General features: G+C 37.5%; 1 protein-coding gene across 2 annotated transcripts in view; it reads left to right on the forward strand.

The window, feature by feature from the left end:
- Positions 1-22974, forward strand: part of LOC110448440 (ras-related and estrogen-regulated growth inhibitor-like) — a 31287-nt gene that overhangs the window by 4663 nt on the left and 3650 nt on the right. The window lies entirely within an intron of this gene.

Below are 22974 nucleotides of genomic sequence, written 5' to 3' on the forward strand. Positions count from 1 at the left end.
CGTGTCCTTTGGGATCAGACGAGTCCTGGAGTATCCGACGTGTCCTGAGGTATTAGACGTGTCCTAGGGTATCAGACGTGTCCCGAGTTATCAGACGTGTCCTGGTGGTATCAGACACGTCCCGGGGTATCGGACGTGTCCGGGGGTATCAGACGTGTCCGGGGCTACCAGACGTGTCCTGGGGTCTCAGACGTGTCCCGGGGGATCAGACGTGTCGTGGGGGTATCAGACATGTCCTGGAGGTATTAGACGTGACCTGGGGTATCAGACGTGGCCTGGGGTATCAGACGGGTCCTGGGGGATCAGCCGTGTCCGGGGGTATCAGACGTGTCTTGGGGGATCATACGTGTCTTGGGAGATCAGAAATGTCCTGGGGTATCAGACATGTCCTGAGGTATCAGACGTGTCCTGGGGTATCAGACGTGTCCTGGGGTATCAGACGTGTCTTGGGGTATCATACGTGTCTTGGGGTATCAGACATGTCCTGGGGTATCAGACGTGACCTGGGGTATCAGACGTGTCCTGGAGGTATCAGACGACATGTCCTGGGGTATCAGACGTGTCCTGGAGGTGTCAGACCTGTCCTGGGGTATCAGACGTGTCCTGGGGTACCAGACGTGTCCTGGGGTATCAGACGTGTCCTGGGGTATCAGACGTGTTCTGGGGTATCGGACGTGTTCTGGGGTATCGGACGTGTCCCGAGGTATCAGACGTGTCCTGGGGTGTCAGACGTGTCCTGAGGTATCAGACGTGTCCTTTGGTATCAGACGTGTCCTGGGGTATCAGACGAGTCCTGGAGTATCCGACGTGTCCTGAGGTATCAGACGTGTCCTTTGGTATCAGATGTGTCCTGGGGTGTCAGACGTATCCTGAGGTATCAGACGTGTACTTTGGTATCAGACATGGGCTGAGGTATCAGACGTGTCCTGGGGTATCAGACGTGTCCTGAGGTGTCAGACGTGTCCTGAGGCATCAGACGTGTCCTGAGGCATCAGACGTGTCCTGGAGGTGTCAGACCTGTCCTGGGGTATCAAACGTGTTCTGGGGTATCGAACGTGTTCTGGGGTATCGAACGTGTTCTGGGGTATCAGACGGGCACTGGGGTATCAGACGCGTCCTGGGGGATCAGACGTGTCCCGCGGTTTCAGACGTGTCCTGGGCTATCAGACGTGTCCTGAGGGATCAGACGTGTCCCGAGGAATCAGACGTGTCCTTAGGTATCAGACGTGTTCTTAGGTATCAGACGTGTCCTGGGGTATCAGACGTGTCCTGGGGTATCAGACGTGTTCTGGGGTATCGGACGTGTTCTGGGGTATCGGACGTGTCCCGAGGTATCAGACGTGTCCTGGGGTGTCAGACGTGTCCTGAGGTATCAGACGTGTCCTTGGGTATCAGACGTATCCTGGGGTATCAGACGTGTTCTGGGGTATCGGACGTGTTCTGGGTTATCGGACGTGTCCCGAGGTATCAGACGTGTCCCGAGGTATCAGACGTGTCTTGGGGGATCAGACGTGTCCTGAGGTATCAGACGTGTCCCGGGGTATCAGACGTGTCTTGGGGTATCAGACGTGTCCTGAGGTATCAGACGTGTCCTGGAGTATCAGACGTGTCCTGAGGTATCAGATGTGTTGTGGGGTATCAGACGTGTCCTGAGGTATAAGACGTTTCCTTGGGTATCAGACGTGTTGTGGGGTATCAGACTTGTCCCGAGGTATCAGACGTTTCCTTGGGTAACAGACGTATTGTGTGGTATCAGACGTGTCCTGGGGTATTTTTTATTGAATTGATTGCTCTCCACATGAACCGCCCGATCACGATAGTTGGTATTGATTTGAGACGTGTCGCCCGCGAACATGTCTTGGTAGCTCGTTATCAACTTTATCGCAGCTACAAACGACGTTGTACTTGAGTGCAAATGTGCATTAGCACTGTTTTGTAGGCCGTTTGTTATAAGATTATTTGTTATACAAACCATATTCCTTTTAAGTTTTAGAGAAGGTTAAATACAACTTCGCTTGTAAATCTTTTAGGAAATTAATGTAGTGAACGGACGGATGGACGGGTTAGTGTCTGCCCCGTGTCCCCACACAGTCAGAGGAAAATTATAATGGAAATGGAAAACAAACAGATGAAAAATAAATGATAAAAAGTTATATTTATGTAAAACATTTTAAAATATTTCAGAAAACTAGCAGACGACAAACAAGTATTGTTTTCTATTAGTAAACACGCGATAAAGAACATCACATGTTACTACCACTGATGAACCGGAAGTGTGTACCGGAAGTGGTAATGATTTATTCAGCAGTAATTCATTGTGTGTGGCGTGTTCTGGTTCTGTGTCAATTAAATAGACATAGTGTAGAAAACAAAGCCTGCAAACATTGCTGGTCTTTTTAATTAGTTCATTAACCACAAACATACCTATATATATATACATCTAATGACCTAATCAAAGCTCCATGTGTTGTACTTAAAAATAAACAACGTCAGTGTTCTTTGTCTGGATGATCAGAGCGCCTGTCGATTGTGTAGTCTATTTATGACGTCATAGTGGCAACTGGAGGTGACCAATTGACTAAATACGGCAATTGTTAGTGGCCCCAAAACAACTACCGTTCAAGTAACGCATACAATGGTAATGATGACGTCACTATAAGATAAGTAATTTCATCAGGACATTTTAACGTTAACATTTTAATTATCATATTGGTATGAACTACAGTATACGGTCAGATTCCATGATCAAGTAATTTCGTGTCGACATTATAGCAACATTTCCAATTGAGTGAATTACATTCCAAACAAACAGTCATCATTCATTAAAAGTTCGCTATAATTCATGAGATTGAACATGTTCTGTCCTGATGATACATTGTGTAATAAAACGAGACTGACGAAACAACTCTCAAAAAATCGTAGTCATCTGATCGATTGACCCAAATCCAGACGCAACGTTACGTCAAGCGTCATGTTAACACATAAAATCACGTGATGAGTAAATGTTAATATTGACAATGAAATAGGCCTAGCTGGTAAAACCCCGTAGAGCTAATTTCCTAGCATCAAATTAAAGTTATCGGATAGTAACCAAAATAACATTTCCTACTGGTATAAAAACTGCTTAGTTTTTCAGTCATATTTTCAGATAAGTTATGGGTAATGTGATAGATATAACGATTTGTTAGTCTTCATCTCGTCTGAGAAAGATACAACTCATTATAAAGTTTTCATATTAGCTAGTCAATTAGGCTGACAAAATACAGAAACAGCGAGGCTCGTTCTATCAATTGCATATGATGAAGTGAGAATGCATTCATTATCTAATAGTATTATTTTAACTGACAAAAAAACATTGTAATTTAAAATTTATGGAAACGGAACCAATTTTAATCTGCTGGCAACATGCATAACAAATTATAAGAGGAACAGAAAAACATGGCTTACATCTGCAAATGATTGCAAAGCTATAAATATATAGCGATATAGAGGTGAATTAACAGCATTGGGTTCAGTCCAATATTACCGATTGCCAAAATAATCTGTTTACAACAACCCGTATAATTTCTATTTGAATCAACTTTATGGATATTATAATTTTCACAAGTCATAGACATGATTCAACTATATACGTTTGCAGCTCGCTTAAATTCCAAACCGAGAAAGCGTTTTGGGGACAGATTTTCGTACGTTTTAACTCGTTTTTAGAGCACACATTTCCCAACTATTCAATGAGTGTTTAGGGGCAGTCAGATAATTCATTCAAAGTTGTCATAGTACCGTCTCAGAACCCAGTCACTTTTACTGGAAAGATGTAAATCTTGATTAATGACCGTAGCACCACTGTCAAGACAACACTACAGAAGTCTTGACAGCATTGTTTACAAGAACGAATGATTTGTCGTCATGTTATTGTTGGATGGGAAAATGTTGTCGTTTTTTTATATTGATACATGCAAAATGAAAAAAAGGCTCTTCGTGCCTCTTCCTTTGGAAATAATTAAAACATTACTTAATGCCTTAAGCACAAGAATCTATTTGGCCTTAGAAACGATCGAGATGAACTTTGTATTGCAAGCCAACTTTTAAAATACCCAAAACAGATATCTCATTCACTTTAGGAGATATCTCATAAACTTATGGAGATATCTGTATTTCTTATACAGATAAACATTTCTTTTATAAGTATCTCCATTTCATTTACAGATATCTCTATAACATCTAAAGATATATCTTTTACCAAATTATATGCAATCTAGAAGTCATTTAAAGATATCTCTGATTGAATTTAAGATATCTCAATTTCTTTTATACATGATCTCCATTTTAATTCAAGATACCTATCACATTTAAAGATATCTCTATCTGAATTGGCTATATCTCTATTTTATTAAAAGATACCTCAATACTTCTAGATCCCTCATTTAAATTTTAAATGTTATGGGTTGGCTTGCCTATGATCTAAGTTGTCAGCAATCTTCAAATAGTGAAAATCGGAATAACAACTTAAGCTGACAAATGCAAGCACAACCTGGTCCAGACCGGTATTAAGCTCCGTAATGACATGATCAGGCGAGCTGTTTATCTTACACGATATTACAGGTTACCATCAGACCTCCAAACGTGTTCTCTATAGATGTACTCTACACCAGAACACGTGTTACACATAACAGCCAAGCCAAAAACAAGCATCCCACTCTAAAACCACAATTTCTCCTACGAGAAAAATTGGCAAAATTCTGAATGCCGTCTGTATCAATTAAATTATCCCCGCCCAACCCTCTCGTTCAAATACCATCCCGAACATCTTTGACGATATGAGTACTTACTGAATGAAAACAAGAAATAATCATAGTCTTTCACAACATCAATTGATGTACGCACTTGGCTACATTTTTTCTTTGCTGTTCGAGGATGCTGTTTATAATTACGGATGGGACACAGAGTTATTTTTATAATCATAAAATAATTCTAAGGAAGGTTATGAATGACAGGAAAATATTTTCAATCAAGTCAAAGAAAAAAGTTCATTTTCTTAGCGAATAACGTTCTATGATTGTTTTGGCAAATATATTTATAAATAAATGCAGTAATAAATCGTGGTGAATATTTCTCATATGAAGGAGATTTATGACTTACAACAGCCATTTAGAAAACACGCGTTACGTGAGTTTTATATTATCCATCTCCAAAACATGATTATCGGACTTAATGAAGAAACACTTTTATAACTTGCTAAACTTTCTAAAAAACACGCGTTAAGTGTTTTTTTTTTTGTTATGCATAGTTAAAAGTGTTCATTATATCTTAAAAAGCATGCATAATGTTTTGTTTGAACCCAAAAATATATCTGTGCAGTAGTTCTCTTACATTTTCACACCTATAGGCCTAGCTGCTGTTACCCACTGCATGGTGTAAGAGACAGCTAATGTGGGATTCCCGTACCTTCTATTTGTGTCGTTTAAAAACCAGTAATAGTAAAAGTAATCCTACGCCTGACAGTGGCAATCACCTGCATTATCGTTAAAGTATAACCTTTATTCACTTATCATTTATTCAAATGAATGAGATGGAAATAGAATAAAACATGTATGGTTTTAAATTGAAAAGCATCGCCAACAGGGGAAAAACGTGGACATATTTACATTTTGCATAACATGGAAAAGATCTGTGTACATTTTGTATTTCTTTATGAATTGTACTGGTAAGATTGATAGATTATGAAACGGTTAAATTCTTGGCATGATTATCTTGTTACTGACGAACGTCTGCACGCGAGCATCGAAAACAATTTACATCGTCACATCTAGTAGAGAGTACATACCGGAAGTTCAGCCGTTATCAACGTACAGGGACATATCGGGTTGACTCTCAAATCAAAGATGGCAGATTATATTACCGGAAAATTGTCTGTTACATAAAACAGCTATATCTACAGAGCTATCGTGTCGGGATCTGGCGAGAGGTATTTACGAATCCCGACAGAGAATGTCTGGGGAGGAGTTCACCATTTGTGTGACTCGGTACACCTTTCTTCAGCACTAGCGTTACAAATCATATACGTCTCTTAAATAGCCGCCAGCTTGTGGAAATGGGTGAAAAATGGAATATTTTATTTCCCCGTAAGACCGATTCCTTTGAACTGCTGGCAAAATCACGTTTCTAGCTCTATGACGACTATATTTCACAAGAACATGTATTAGCCACTTACCGGTGTCTGTATGAGGCGACTTATGTAGGAGGAGCCTCTGAAGTGTTATCCCTATTAATAGCACAGGGGCTGGACATATGAGATGTCGGCTAGTGTAAATATTAGGTCAATGCTTGTACAAAGCGGAAATCCCTTATGTCCAGACCCTGTGCTTATGTGACAACATTGCATAAAGCAGCAACTGGTCTCGATTTCCGCATTCCGGCCTCAATGCGATTTACAACCAAGACAGTCATTTCCAATGTACGAGACCTGGGTTTCCTTTTGTTTAAATAGTTAAAAGATAGGTTTACGTGTATATTATACAATTTAATTCAATACTGCGTTAATTAAACAACTATAGCGTCCTTCTGGCTCATGCTTTAGGATAAACATTTTAGCTTTCTGTAAACCGCCAGATCCGAAGTAAAATCTATAATTAAAAGTTCCATCATGTTATCAGGAACTTCTACCTCTTTACTTGGGTTTGAAATTATCAATTCATCACTCTAAAACTACATATCAAAAAGAGGTAATCGTCTAACATACCCGAATCTTCTTGCAATGTAGTTCTAAATCCATAGGCCCGTTGTCCCATCATAGAATATTGAAGAAATCGTGTTTGTGCCTTATGTTTTCATGCATTTAATCTTTTGCTAATATTGGTATCCGTACATGTAGTATTGTCTTAAGACTCTTTCATGCCCAGGGGTGTAGGATATTTGAAAATTCCTGAGGGTGGAATTTCCCTATCCTACACCCTTTGGCATGAAAGAGTATTTTTCTCTCATTCCAACCACCAGAATAAGCTCAGAAACCATGAAAATGCGTTTGGACTGGCCACCATTTTGAAAATATCATTTTTTCCCCTGAGCTTTGTAGACGAAAACAGATCCGCCAGCCAGATCACATCTTTCTAACACGTACCGTAAATACATCGTAAAAGGTTTTAATTTCATCACGTCGCCTTTTCCGCATTGCGCCATTGGAGAGTTCCAAAACACGCCATGTGAAATGGGGTGTAAGATTGAAATTTCCTTAACCCCTTTCTTACCCTGGACAGCCCTATATCTTACACACAGGGAAATGAGAGAAATGTCTTCATAAAGCAATAGGAAGCTATTGCATTTTTAAATCGTTATCATCGAAGTACTGAATGTATATACTCAACCAATTTACGATCCTCAAAATGGTAAATTTTGCAGGATTTATTTTTCGTGGATTTCAGGTCTAGGTACCATTGCATATAGTGTTACGGCAAGGATGGACCAATCTAAATTAATGTAATTTCTCGTAGAAAGAATTGTTACCGTGTTTGACCCTAACTGTTGCGAGGACGTTAAACCCCAAACATACAGATCCCGAAAAAGATGATTTTTTCTTCGTTTGAACTTAATTACGTTGAGCTGGCTGTGTTCTGATCTCAATACCAGTACCCGTTACCTCGGAAGATTTGTTAAGCTTTTCACAAGTTTGATCCAAAAGTTTTTTTAACAATTCAAAGGCTGGGCAAGCTTTGAACAGTTATAGCGCTGTCAGTTCTAATCATTTTTTGGTTCAATTACGAGGTAATATCAAATTATCTGTACCTAGAGGTGTGTCAGTGTTCCATTTTGCCTCCCTTTTTTTGCCGCCTCTAATAGTTTCCATTTATCTGAAAGCGTTATAATTAGTTCCACGTGAACAATTGCACGTGAATAATAACTGTTACAAAATATGAGCGGCATGCGTTTGCAGGATATATATGGATTTGCATATCCATTTTTTCCCTTGTAATTCAATTAAGAGTCGAGTGTTTCATGATATTTATAGTCTTTTGTACCAATGTACAACACATGCATTCCACATTATATAAGTTAAACATTCAAACATACGGATAGGTTAAAAAAGGAAAGTTTTTGTTTGTTTTCAGGTTTTTTCTCTCCAAGATGTCAATTATTTCTGAAGTACTGTTAAAGATAAAAAATCATTCTATATAGGTCAGACAGTGGAAACCAAAAAAATATTTTCTCAGCGCAAAAAAGCGACTCCGTCCCCACCTGTTGCCAAGAGAATCAGCGTCGCCGTCTCTTGTACACTTAAATGAAGACTTATGAAGCACGATGTACCGTGTATAATTGATTAAGATGCACGTTCATGTGTATGTACACTCACAATCTTACGACACGTGTAACAGTTCAGCAGGTTTTTATATTCTGACTGCCGTGGTTCGTGATTTATTTGTAGTTACATGTACGATAACACACATGCCATACTCCTCCTCGCCTCTTTTTCCTCCTCCTCCTTATTCCCCATTCCCTCCCTTTTCAACGTGGCATGCCTGTGTGTTACTTCAGAAATGACAGGTGTGTCATGATTTACCAGGTCAAGGTCACAAAAAGTTTACAAAACATCACGAGGAAAGACATTGAACAGCAAAGCTTCCTTGCATTACATCCCACACTGATCATTAACTATAGCAATAACCAAGGCCATGTGTATGGGCGGGAGCCAGAATGCACCGTCAACAAGTGACTTACTTGTACTTCATCATAATACATTATAGAACAAAACACAACACTCTACAAAAACACAATTCCGTTGATATACACGACACAGTGTTGAGTGTGCATTAAGTAAGTAGCGTACAAGTGCTTCCTGTTATAATTTTCCTGTGCGTATTATTTATCAGAGAGAATGATTATTTGGCCAAAAGTGTTGACATTAATCCTCACATTTTCATTATCTGGCTTAGTTCCTGTCATATTTTATCAGTTAGATGAAAAGATGGTTTCAAACGTGAGTTATACCAGATGATGCTATGAACAAGCAAAATTGTAAAATTGCGATAACAGCTTGTCTATTTGTGCAAATGTCATCTTTCGTATTTTCATCGTTCATAATTCCACAATTGTTTAGTTTGTTTACCCTGTACAATATCTGGAACAAATCCACCACATGCACCATATTGTTCCGGCTTTGTTTTTTTTTGGAGTAATCATTTAAGAAAAATGCAAAATCAATTCACTTCCTTACAGGTACCGATCGGGAACAGTTGGAACGCTCGTAAACGAGAAAATAGAAATTTTTTTCGTTTGCGAAAGTGCCTACGGTTCCCGATTGGGTTACCGATTGTACGGAAATTTAATCGTAGAGTTACCTCCCCTTATGTGAACACTCGTTCTTTGGTGATTTGTTATCTCGTTTTTTACTTTTAGGTAGGCGTCATATGATAATTCAAAAATATAGTAATGATTTTTTTTTGTAACATTTCCGGTCATATATTTTAATTCTATTAGGTTTCCGTAAAATCAACAAGCTTACTACGAAAAACAACCCACCGTGTGTTGAATTTACCAGATTTAAGGTTAAATATCGGGTCATGCAAAAACACAATGTTAATTGACATTTCGCGTGGCTGGCAGTTCCGTCCATTCACATCTTGCAATAACCCTGTTAATTAATGGCGTACCGTTCTAACTAATTACCTCCCCGCCTGTTACCTCCTTGCTGGTGATAGGAGTACAATTTTCCCGCCACATGTTGGTACCGAACTGCCCCACAGAAGATTTTTTAATCAAAAGGGCTCGCGAACTAGAAAACGTATATGATGCGTTCTTGTCAATCTTTAGTTAAAGTTGACTTTTCAGTTAGCACTTATATAATGTTTTCTCGTTAATCCCTGGAGATACTTGTGTTTCAGGTTAGCATTTGTCTTTGATTTGTATGTTGATGTAGTAAATACATGTTGTATCTCACACTGGTTTGTCAACTCTTGCAAGATATCCTCCTGACCTCAACCATATCACACTGGTTTCAGTAAACTTCGGTTTAACAATCGAAAATATAACGTACCTAATTTTAAGTTAATTTTAAGCAGATCATTGATTAAGGAAAATAAATTATCTGGGAAAACTTTTAATACACTTACACCACTATGCAAATTATACAAGATAAAAGATCTACTTGTTTTGCTTCATATCAGTGTTTTGAGTTCATAACAACGAAATGAATCGGGGCAAAACAAAGTCAAGGGTTGAGCCTATCAACCAACAATTTGGACAGAAGTTATGGTGGCCCCGGTTGATAACATGAATAGTACGTAGAGTACAAGTCATGACCACCTCATTAAACGCCAATAATGCTCCAGCCGTGATGGGTTAACGTTAGCTCCACAACAACACAGGAACATGACACCAACCGAAACATATCTGTCTAAGAAACATTGCAGTCTGTGTAAACTTCCTAAACGACAAACACGTGTCCGGATCGTGTACTCGTAACAAGGGGATCAACACGGTACTGTCAGGTGACTAAGATCATGTACCATAATTAGAGGCAAATTGTTCTCTAGATCTACTGTACCATTAGACGCGAGTTGGTCTATAAATCTACTGTAACATTAGACTCGAGTTGTTCTATATATCTTTACTGTACTATTAGACGCGAATTGTTTTATATGTAACAGGAGATGGAAAAATGCACGGCCAAACCGCGGTTCGAACCCGGGACCCTCCGAACTCTAAACGAACGCTCTACCAATTGAGCTTCCTGGTCAACGACGGTCGAACCAGTCCAGTTCCGCAACATTCCGCCCTCCTTTTTTTCTAAGTCTCCACCCACGACAGTTGTAGGTTCAAGTGTGACCCTAATGTTTTTGAATTACGCAAGAACAAGGAGAACTACTAGTAATTGTCATTTTCATTTGGATAAGGTGAACAAGGGTTCACGGAATCAGTATGACATTCTTCTTTGTGCACACGAGTCTCAGTTGATGACTATATGAGCTCAATTCATGTTAAAGATGCACTATATCAAAATCAAAATAAACTGAGTGCAAGTTGTCACGTGATAAATTCAAACCAATATGGATGAGCTTCATTATCTTATTAACTACATCGGTCTGATTGGATGATACTGGTAACGTGACGAGGTAATAAAACATCATGTCGCCCTCAAGACCTCAAGTTTCCCCGATCACATTTCCCCTAGTCGGAGCCTCTCTAGAAAATTCTGCAAGAGCCTACTTGGCACAACTTAGCTGCGAATGACGGAAGCAGACGACAACAATGGCTCGTCAACCTGATCATCTCTACATGAGTTATTGCGGGTTTTTTCGGCATAGTAAAATATGTATTGCCCTATAGCTTACTGTAGGGAAACAAGATTCTTCGTTTCACAGAGGTTTATCACGTTTCACGAGGGCGTAGTGTGATATGCGTAAACACGTTCTGTAAAGCATTAAGGTTTCGAGAATAAGTCATTTTTAGGATTGAGCGGTCAAATAATGCTTTTTGCGAAAGTTAAACATTAGAGAGAGAGAGGCAAATAACAAAAATGTTCGATGTTTAATGCTTCTAATTTAATTGAATATTAGCAAAATATTTGAATTCGCGCTAAGCTGTACTCATGGATTAAGCGCTTGCTTGTGTAGAGTTTTTATGTCTTCGTAAAAGCTTGGGTATCATAAAAGTATGTCTACGGATGATGTGGACTCTAAAAGGCCGCTTTAAAGTGAAACCTCAAAGAAATGTCATCAGCGCATTAAGCGAAAATATTATCTCTCGATATTTTAGATTTAAAGTATTTGATGATTATCTTTGTATGCGCATATCTTATAACACGCCATTCTAACGTTGTTTCTACAACGGTCAGTAGACTGTAAATCGTCTTATAATTACAAAAACAATTGTAACTTTTTAATATTTTTTGAGGAGAGGGATTTTAATTTCTGTTATTTAAACAAATGCCCGTACCTGTTGCTGAAAATTAAGGACGTTGCTTTATTGAAATATTTCTTGTGTTCTTGTTTATCGGCTGTGATCGGTAATATCTTGTCCTTAACTAACCACTGAATGCCCTAGACTATTCCTCGTTAAACATCCAGTCTTTCCCTTCATGATAACTCATTGCACTGCTCTTCGTCATTGTGTCTTGAAATGAAAACAATTCTAAACTGAGATGTTAAATCATTCAATATACCGGCCAGACATTGTTTGTTACCTTCAATCCAGAAAAAAAATCAAATGTCATTCTGATTTAAAGCACAAATGACAAGTGATGAAGCTTTCGATTTGGGAATAGGAACTATTGTGAACTTCCCAATAATCACAAGCAGAAAGATGTTACGTTTAGTTATAAAGCGAAATAGGGATATCATTAATATGAATCTGTTATAACAAAATGTGTTCAAGGGAAGCTGAGGTAAAGCTTAAAAGGAAGACTTTGTTTTAAAAATGATAAAACATGTGTCTTACTAGTACCAGAGTATGAGTGTGGCTGACGGGTGGGTTGGCTGTATATTATCTTAAAAGTAAACAGCGAGAAGCTGTCTGTATTATCACGGGTCTACATTTGTTTACCAGTCTAGATTTCCTATGAATTAAAACAACAAGAATTTCAACTCATTTTCATTCCCCCCCNAGCCAATGATGTTTGTAGGATACCGCTAATCGCAACTGTGTGGAAATGACAAATCGCTTTGGAATGTGATTGATGGACATTTTAAGTGAGAAAGACTTGGCTAGGCTTGGTGGGTAAAGAGCTGGTCATTTTCACATTTCCACACTATTTGTATTTTTTCTAGTCTGTACTACAAGTATATGTTAAATTAATATTTTCTACATTGTTTAGTGTTCCTAATATTGTATGTTAGGAAAAAGGGTGGCGTAAAAATAATGTCGGAATAAATTGTGCCTAATCCTTTGTACTGGGGGCCGCGGTGTCTGTCCGTCTATGATCACTAGCCCTCCGCCATTGGGTCGGGTACGAGGCCTATACGTGAGGCGGTCGCCAGGTACTGGCAGCAGGTCGGTGTTTTTTCTCCGGGAACTCCAGTCAAGTTTTCTTCACCACAAAAACCTGCCAAGGACGTAAAACAAAGCAAAATCAAACTAATCCTTTGCACTGTTTTTCGTTATATACTAGACCAGCATTTTTTAACTTTGTTTGAAGAAAGTGTGCTATATATTATTTATAAGTAAACTAATCAATAGAAAGATACGAAGTAATATTGCACGTTTTTGAAAATTTTGTTTGTAGATGTAGAAAGCAAAAGTAAACATGTTGCTGCACTATATGGCCATTTCGATTAAGAACCCTTCATCGGTACAAAAGAATGGAAATATGAAGGTATCACGTGTTCCGAAACACATACATAGAATACATAGAATATAGTGTAAAGGGAAAGGTGGTTATAACACCCTTTGTAACAGTTCTAACCAGAGATATGTTGTCAATAGCTTATTGTACTGGCCAAAACAATGTTAATAACCTTTAATCCAGAAAACTAAATCGATGTAAAGTATTATTTCAAATATAAATGATTATATTGAAAAGTTCGCACTCATATTGTAGTACTAATACACATTTGCAATGAGTTGACATCTCCAAGGGCAACAAAGTGACTGGTACTCATGAATATTCAGTAATTTATGAAAGGCTATAGACTTTCCTATAACAATAATTAAACCAGAACAAAACGAAAGTTTCAATAAAGCAAGGTCTGCAATATACAGCATCAGGACCGGGCACGTGTTTAAATAACATGATTAAAGAAAACCTTCTTCTCTAGAAGTATTGACACGGTAACCAATTCCAGCCGATGTAACTGTAAGAGGATTGACAGACAGTCCAGGGAATAAATAGAACTCTCTTCGTAGAGTGACTGTTGCTATTCATTTCCGTATGTACCCTGAAAGAACACTGTGATATACAGGGAATGTTTAACCGGTGTCAGAATGTTTAACCGGTGTCAGAATGTTTAACCGGTGTCAGAATGTTTAACCGGTGTCAGAATGTTTCACGAAAATCACACTGGTCTCGTAACAGAAACCGATTTAATTATAACTGGGAAATATTCACACAGTGGCCATTATACCGAAGTGCGGGTATGGGTTCCATCACGTTCTACAGATTATAATAATATTACCAAGTACCATGGCACGTAACCGAACCAAGATATTCCATTTGTTGATACGTTCAGTGGGTTCCATCACGTTCTACAGATTATAATAATATTACCAAGTACCTTGGCACGTAACCGAACCAAGATTTTCCATTTGTTGATACGTTCAGAGCAGTACACTGATCGAACTAAGATGTTTTTGTCACATAAAACTGACTTTAAGCCATACAAAATCTTCTGCGGAGGAAATTATACGGAATAACATCTTAGTATAGGAGTAATACCAATTAGTAAATAAGTTTGCAGTACATACATTTCAGTCATCTACCAAAAAAACATAACGATATTTTTTGCTATTTGGATTTTCAAAGCCAATCAGCTAACCTATCTGTTTCAGTTGAATTAATTTCGATTATATACCATAACATCAAAAGGACGATTTGTACTACCGGGGGATTCGGAATTACACTCGGCGAACTTAACTGTTTCAGTTAAATAATATCGTTCACTACCAGAAAATCACAAAGACAATTTTTGCCACCCGGATTCGGAATACCAATCGGCGAGTTTACCTGTCTCAGTTGAAAAAAAATCGGTTATTTCCTTGAAATCGGAAAGATAAATTCCAATACCCGGATTTCGCCGGTATGGTTTCATTATTTTGTTTGAAGGTAAACATACATGTATTTTAAAGAGACTGCGACAATTTGATTAGATGACTTAAGTATTTGTTAAAGTGTTTACAAAAACAGAGATAATTAAGCAATATCATGTTTCGTGTGTACTTTTTGAATTACTGTTACATAATTATCTCTCTTCACAGACGAGAGTTTTACTTGTAAAATTAACAGGTACTTTAAAACGAAGCTGGGCACTTAAATATGGCCACACGCGTACTTTTGGAGCTTGTTGTGCACGAGATAACAGAGGAAAGCTTGGGCCACCATTATAAACTGATAACTTCTATGTTTTATTAGGTAAACATGTATTTGTTGTGGCCGATTTATTCTTAAAATTACTTAAAAAACATAAAAGTTAATACTTCAGAATTGTGACTCAAAATACCGTCCGTATGAGATAGCTGTAAACGCTATCTGACAGGACCCAGATTAACGGCTCAAGAATTCTTCAGAGCTATCAAAATACAATCGGCTAGTTCGGTTCGGGTCTATTTGAGTTGACTGGTATTGTAGTGACAAACAGTGATTTCCCGTAACGAAACTTGACGGGCTTATGCCGAGGTTTTGGCAGGGAAATAGATTCCAAAATGGTTCCCTGGAAATAGGACTGTCGGCATTCCAAAACGACAGGTAGATCGTGGAATCGTTTAAATCGGGAGCACGGTAGTCTGTAATCGTCTATCAAACCAACATCAGACGTCGTCACCGTTGCCGCCGTGTGACCAAAATAACTTTTTTTATTTACGGTATCGTGGTAAAACGATATTGGATGCCCATACTTCAATGCCTGCTGTAAAGAGGGGGAGAGTAGATCATCTGGACAGAGGAGGGGATTAGGTTGTATAGAAAAGGAAGGGGGGCGGGGGACTGTCTGTAGTCTGTAATGGTTTTTGTTAAGGATGCATGTCCCAGTGCTGAAAAATACAAAGCGTTCGACTATATCTTCGTGTATACCTCATCTTAATTTCATTTTGGATGTATGTGTAGCGTAACTGGTCCAGGGCTCTTCTGTTATCTACAATGATCTGAACGTTGACCGTACAACTAGTATAACAATCTGAGGTTCGGGGTTCGAACCATGGTCTATCTGCGCTGATTCTGTACACTCAGAAACACTGCTGTTGATTACATTTTGTTTATTTCATGTAAGTTGTTTTTCATAAGAGTCCCGCAATGCTTGTTTTTCTTTTCGGATATTGTTTATCGTCATACCAGAAAAATGATCCTTGCTAATGCATCGTTACAGTTTTTGGCAGTGATACGGGGAACCCATCCTCGATATCCATGGGTTACGCCCACTTTCGCTAAAGTGGACGTAACCCATGGGTATCGAGGATGCGGGGAACCTTAAGTGGAGTTTATTTATCTGTGAAATTCAACAATACTACGTCCATCAGATTTACATAGAACCTATTGACGTTTAAAAGTAAACGGCTGGTGTATCAGGCCAGTAATAACAACCACTTATCTATAGAGCCGATATGTCTTGGTTGTTTATGCATACTTTATGGAAGGGTCAAGTTGAGTAGTGGTCAGTTCCCGCTACCGACCCAACTATTCCTAGTTATCGTACCTATATAACTTAACGCCATGTAGGAAAGCACAATATGTAGTGGAACTGCTGACGTGGTTTTTAGATCGTCGACGAGGACATTAAACAATATTGCGAATGAGATACGGAACAATAACTATTTAATCAGGAGTAACGTCCGCCTTTGATATCGTGAAATCTGAATTTAAGTTTGAAATGTCACTAGTTTCCTTTATTATATATTTATGTAAATTTAATGCATTGCACCACTACATATATCCTTGTATATGCAATGCATTTATGCCACAAATACATTTGAGTCTATTGCTGAATGAAGAACATCTATCTTTTTTGTATAGAAATATAGAAGAATCACAACGAGTTTGAGAATCAGACAAGCAACACAGACAAAAAAAAATAGACGTTAAATGCGTGCTTAGTCTGTGGGCTGTCTTACAGCGAGATAAAGAATCAATTTTTAAATCATATTTGTTTTGGAAATTGATTACAGAGTTATCAAACACTAGTACAGAACTTACATCATAGAGACAATTTTTTGTCAATTTCTTATAAACTTGTGTGTTTCTCTACTTTTCCACTTTGGTCTGATCGCCAATTTCAAAGATGAACAAGATGAACAAAACAGTTTGTATCGAATTTAAAGTATTTCGTAGGTAAACAAGAAAGATTAGCATACTTCACATTATCCCATTCAGAAAGTAGGTGTCACCAGCTCCTAATTAGTCTCTTTAGTAGGTTTTAGCAAGTCGAGGAAAAGGATAAGTCGGTTTAGAGGTAAACAATTAGAAGCGCAGAAGTTTTGAACTGAAAATAAGCGAATTCTAACATTAAATAGTTGATTTCAACGTCAAACAGTTAAGATCAATTTCATTGAAAAGGTGAGTTGATGTTGTAGAACATTGACACTGTCTTTTAAAATGTTTTTGTTTTGTAGAAATGATGACTACATAAAACATAGATTTCTGCACTGGTGCTATACATGCATATTTAATGGTGCATGTCTTCGAACCGCACCAGGTTACATAGACGTTCGGAACATTTTGCAATTAATATTGGACAACAGGACGCTACTCTTATCAATTTAATCAAAATTCGCGTCATGTACTACAGAAATAGGAAATTTAATAGCCACGTTCCACGAAAATCTCAGCTAGCTTAATGCATATCAGCCATCTTTAACATAGCCGTTAACACTAGCAAGATAGTATATGCACCAAGACATTAGTTTTATCATTTTTAATTTCAATAGAACAAAAAACGCACTCGTGAAAGTGTAATGAAGAAATGGCAAAACAGGTTTGTCTGGGTTTTTTGTTAATGATTGTGAAGGGAATTAGAAAATATATATACCATCAATAGAACAGGTCAGCACGTAAGGGGTGACTCGGGATTAAAGTGGTCATAAAATATAAGAACAGAGGAGACACCAAACCAAGCGAACGACGCCATGAAGCTACGTAATTATGTTCGGAATGTCCCTATTTTTTACACTAGTTCGTCGAGCTAATCAGCTGTGGTATGCAGCAGATGTGATATCCATGTTGCTTTTCCGTCTTTGCGTATTGCAGAGTTATCTTCTCTTGGTAGCAGGGATTGATTGTTACGTCCTTAGTCTATGTGAGAAAATTACGTCGTTTTCTCAAAAATTGATGACGTTACTCTCACAAACAAGTGACGTTACAATCAATACCTGCTCCCAAGAGAAGATAACTCTGCAATACACAAAGACGGAATTGAGGAAAGTGAAGTAAATGACTTGAAGATGAGTTATATCACGTATGATTTAGTAGTGCTGAACAGATTTATTGTCTTGGTTTCTGAAATCAAAATATGAAGCATTTTCGTTATTCATTCGTCCCGTTCACGATATACATATCTTTTCTTCATCGTTGGAATATGTCCTGAAAAACAATCAGAAACTCCATAAGCGACGCCTTGCGAATGATACCAGTAGATTAGTCCGATGTCTTTAGTTGAGATCAAGGGGATCTCGCGGCATTGTAACGGTAAAATCAACCGGCATGGAAGTTCGGTGTAGCTCCTCTGTGAGGAAATGTAGCAGCCAATCAATAGGTCAGGTTTCTATACCTAAAACCAAACTAATCAAAAAGTTTAACGCAAGCATTCGATTTTGTCAAGACATTTTTCAAGGGTGAAGAGAAGATAGGTGTATCGGGAGCGGAACTCTACGATTTCTAGAAAGAATACGAAGCTAAAGAAGGGGAACTTAATAAATTAGAAAATGATTGTGAAAGCTCAAACGAAATGTAATTTACGACTTGAATTTATTCTAGTTATTTGGATTTTTATATAGTAGAGTGGCATTGTAGCTAAATCCGGTAGTACTAATACATTTCAGTTTGACCAGAAATAGCATTGCAGAGCTGGTTTAATAATTTTTAACCGACTTTTCTAGCTTGAAGTATATATGCATTGATTGATTATGTTGAATTCTGAACACAACCTTTACCGACGCACTTGCAGGTGGGTCCGTGCAAAACAACCCTTTTTGTTTGATAAACACGTGATCTTCGTATTAGCTCTAAAAATTCATATTTACTCGTACATTTAGACAATAAACGTTTTTCTTTATTTTATAAGTATACATTCATCGGTTAAAGGAACTGTTCGATCCGGTTATAGGCCTAGCATTCTTTAGAAAGTCATACCGGCCCAATACACATCTACTCATCCACATAACATCCACACTTAACACACCACTGTTTTAAAACATATTATAGTATTTCTAGTTATTATTCCATACTCTAACGTTGATACAAAACTTACATTTAGCTATAATAAAAAAAATACAACAATTAAACATCGCAGCAATATAGACCTGCAACGCCGACGCCAAAATTACACCCAAGTAATATGAATGAAGGCTTTGAATAACGTCTTTGGCACATTCGGTAAGATATTTCTTTAAATGACACTATGGAACAGTAAAGTAGTTGAATTGTTTTGCTTCCTGCATCGACATTTAACAAATTTTCAAAAGGTGTTTCTATGCCAATTCTACAATGTAACGTGACGCTTAGCCATTTCATTAACAGAAATTCACAAACACTGTATTATCCAATTTGTCAAATTCTTCAACTCCGATATGTTTAAATAGTTCAGAGCCCAGTAAATGTTACCAATATGTTAACAATAAACCGGATAGCTCCTTGTATCAGATATGAAGTAATTTAAACATGTTTCAGTGAAGACCTTTCCCACATAAAGGTCGCATAAACTTTCACAACACGTTGGCGTTTCTGAAGATCATTACGTAACCCATACTTCATTTCCACTCACAGACAGATCTAAAGTCAACTGACCCAGTTACTAGAGAGTTTATGATATGATACACGTGTGCAAACGGAAGTCAATTAAAACGTTGTTTCTGTTCTTACTGCAGACAGTGGCATTTATAGTGCAAGACAAACATTTGTAAATTATGGAGTGTCGTTTATAATAGCAGAGAGATGATAAGGTCATAAAACAGACATTTCTATTTCAAGGGAAAGTGAGAAAAATATTTCCCGGATAAATTGCATGTGAATAAAAGAAAATTACATCTTATCATATAGGATTTTAAGATACTCATTTATATCTAGTCCTGGTAAATCTAATTAAATGATAAAAATGTACCAGTAATACACACGTAAACACTAATTTACTGGGATTCGGGACTTCTCCTCTACATATGAGATGGACAATATTGTACTTCATTTTCATCAACAGGATATATCAAACGGAACCAGACAACAGACTAAAACCTATGAATGGGGTCTCTCTCTATGAGGTAGATGATTTTCGTTTATTTATTAAAAAAATGCATACATTCTTTAAAGTTGTTATTCATGAATCTACCAAACTATTTAATGGTTTCTAAATTAGCATAAGTAACAAAATAAACATCAATGATTGAAAGCAAAGATGGGACCTACACACAGTTGGGAATGGCCTTAAACTGATATCCAATCCTTTGAAGTGTAATACGGGAATTAGATATAATAACTGTAAACGAGTAAAAATAAACATGGTTAAAGAACCTTAATCTTCGAGGAGATCGTGGACGTATTTTTCAGCATCACGTACGCCTATAACGCACTAGTCCCTCTGCCCACCTGTGTTGTAAACATTTAAACAAAACCACTATTTTATCTCCGTTTTGAAGGCCATATTGCACTAGTGTTCGGTTCCGTCAGCTTCATGCTGTGTTAAGTAAACATTCCAGCTCGAAAAGTTGTAAAGTGATAATATTTCGTCTAATGAGATGCAGATTTTGTAGGCAGTTTGTAAACACCTCTTCAAAAGTATTATGTCATTAAAGTAATGAAGTCTTGGTGTTTGGTGTCCCTCCTCTTCTTGTTGTGTTTTAATCTTTCCTTATTTCTTTTCGTTGGTGTCTGCTTTGTTCCTCGGCCTCTCGACAATCATGCTCGAGTTTTATTTTGTATGTGTGTTGACGTTGTGAAATATTTTTGTTCTTTATATATTTATTTTTTTAGTTTTCAACTGTTCAAAAGCTGATGAAAACAACAATATTGAAGTTTATAAATAAGATGAAAAACAAACAAATCACAATTAGTATTTATAGATTCAAATTGTTGAAACAAACATTTTATTTTCTAAATTTGTAGATCAATCAATCTTGATATCATTTGGATATTTTGGGTTAACAATTCATTAAGTTTAATTAATCACAACATTTAAAACAACCGGGCAGACATCGAAAACCTACACAACTAACAACATCACCACTTTGCTACACAGCCGATTAAACCTGTAATCATGATGATGAAACTACATGCTTTGGTATTAAAGATGACCAGACAAATAACACGAAAGAACCAACAGGTTTGCAGACAGTTTAAAGCAAAATACAGGTCTTATCACTACATTTAAAAAGCTTGTTACAACAGAATCAAGGCGATCAATATGTTCATGATCACGTGTTCATGATCACATCACGTGTTCATGATCACGTGCCTAGTTTGTTGTGTATTGAAAAAATGATGAACATGCTTGATATGTAACGCTTCAATTGACCTCCTATGTAGCTTCACTTATTTTTGTTGAGGTTGAATCCTGATGGTTTTGCTATATCCACTTAATCTACACTTAACTTATGCACGATTGGAAGTTATCGGGTTAAGAAATGGAGTATCGCTATATAAGAAGGCAACACCCAAACACCAACCAACCTTAGTTTATCTGACTGCATTACAAGGTATGATAGATGTAACTGAAGATGGTGTAATCTTGCTATTTTACTTACCCTGTGTAGTACAAACGTGTGCGTTGGCATCTCCGCTTCTCAGATTTCACCCTGATTCTTTTGTTCTTGGTTTCTATTGTATCTGTGTCTAATTAAGATACTAACATCTGTAACATTTCGTCATCTCCTCTCTTCCTCAGAATTGTTTGATGAGAATCCTTTTTAAAATATTTCTACAACAAACATTGATCTAATGGTATATGGTTTTATTATGTAAGGTCTTATAGGTACTCAGATATGTTATAATATTATCTTGTAATTTTCGTTACAGTATTAACTATAATTTGATGATTGACATTCATGTTAGCGCTGTTGAGCAACACGTTGTTTTTGTAATCGTATTTGAGTGAATACATTAAATGCTTATCAGATAATTGCCACTGTGTCTTGCCTTGGTTTCTTTTCGGAATTTGATGTGGGTGTTTTTCTCTTTTTTTCTTCTTCTGGTAAATGTGCCAGGCCTGTTATTACATTATAGTGACACGTGTTCAGTGTAAACAGATGATGCAGTGGTAAAAAATCTCACTTCCACCTGTATTGCAAAACACCCATATTTTCACCAGTTATTACAGCTTTGTGGTACATTATGATTTATTTTTGGCTCACTGTATCAGTAACCGTTTTTACGTGTGTGTCTTTGGGTTCCTCTGACGGTGAAAAATGACGATATTAAAGATGTTTGATCTTGACCAGCTGTAATGAAAAAAATACTCGTATGAAGATATATTTAGAGGTATCAAGATTTGTATATGACCTACGAAATTATGATTAAGATTATCAGGATTGGGTATGTTTACTGAATTTGACGAGATACATCATGATGAGTACCACCTATGAAGCAGCAAACAGTTCCTTACCTGGACCACCTGTTGTCGTTGTCTCTATTGATTTTGTAGGAACTCATCCTTGTCTTTGATTTTATGTTGGGTCTTGTTTGTTGTATTGATTTTGTCTACGGTATATTATATAGCTTTTTTCAACTTGTATGTAGTGACAGTACATGGAATGGGAGTGTTGTATTGTATGACCTTGATACAACGAACCTCTGACCTGTTTAATGTTTTTTTGGATTTTCTTTTGTTTGACCACATGAAGTTAATTTCCTCACTTCTTCATTTGACGTGTACATAAATATTTTATATATGCTAATGATTTTCGCTAAATATAACGAGGAATGTCGGAACCAGAAGTCTACCACTACTGATCGTGTAGTACACACTTGTTGTCGATTTTAAAGGTCAGAGGTCAGACAGACGTTTAGTTTGACGTGATTGTTTCGATACCACCCAGATTGTTTCTTGTTGGCACGGGGTCAGAGCTGGCATGACTAAAAAGAGTTCCCGTAGATAACTGTAGTAGTAGCACGATTAACAAAATCACAAACACTGTAACCTTGTT

Source organism: Mizuhopecten yessoensis, unplaced genomic scaffold (genome assembly GCF_002113885.1).
Source record: "Mizuhopecten yessoensis strain PY_sf001 unplaced genomic scaffold, ASM211388v2 scaffold4033, whole genome shotgun sequence".
Classification (NCBI taxonomy): Eukaryota; Metazoa; Mollusca; class Bivalvia; order Pectinida; family Pectinidae; genus Mizuhopecten; species Mizuhopecten yessoensis.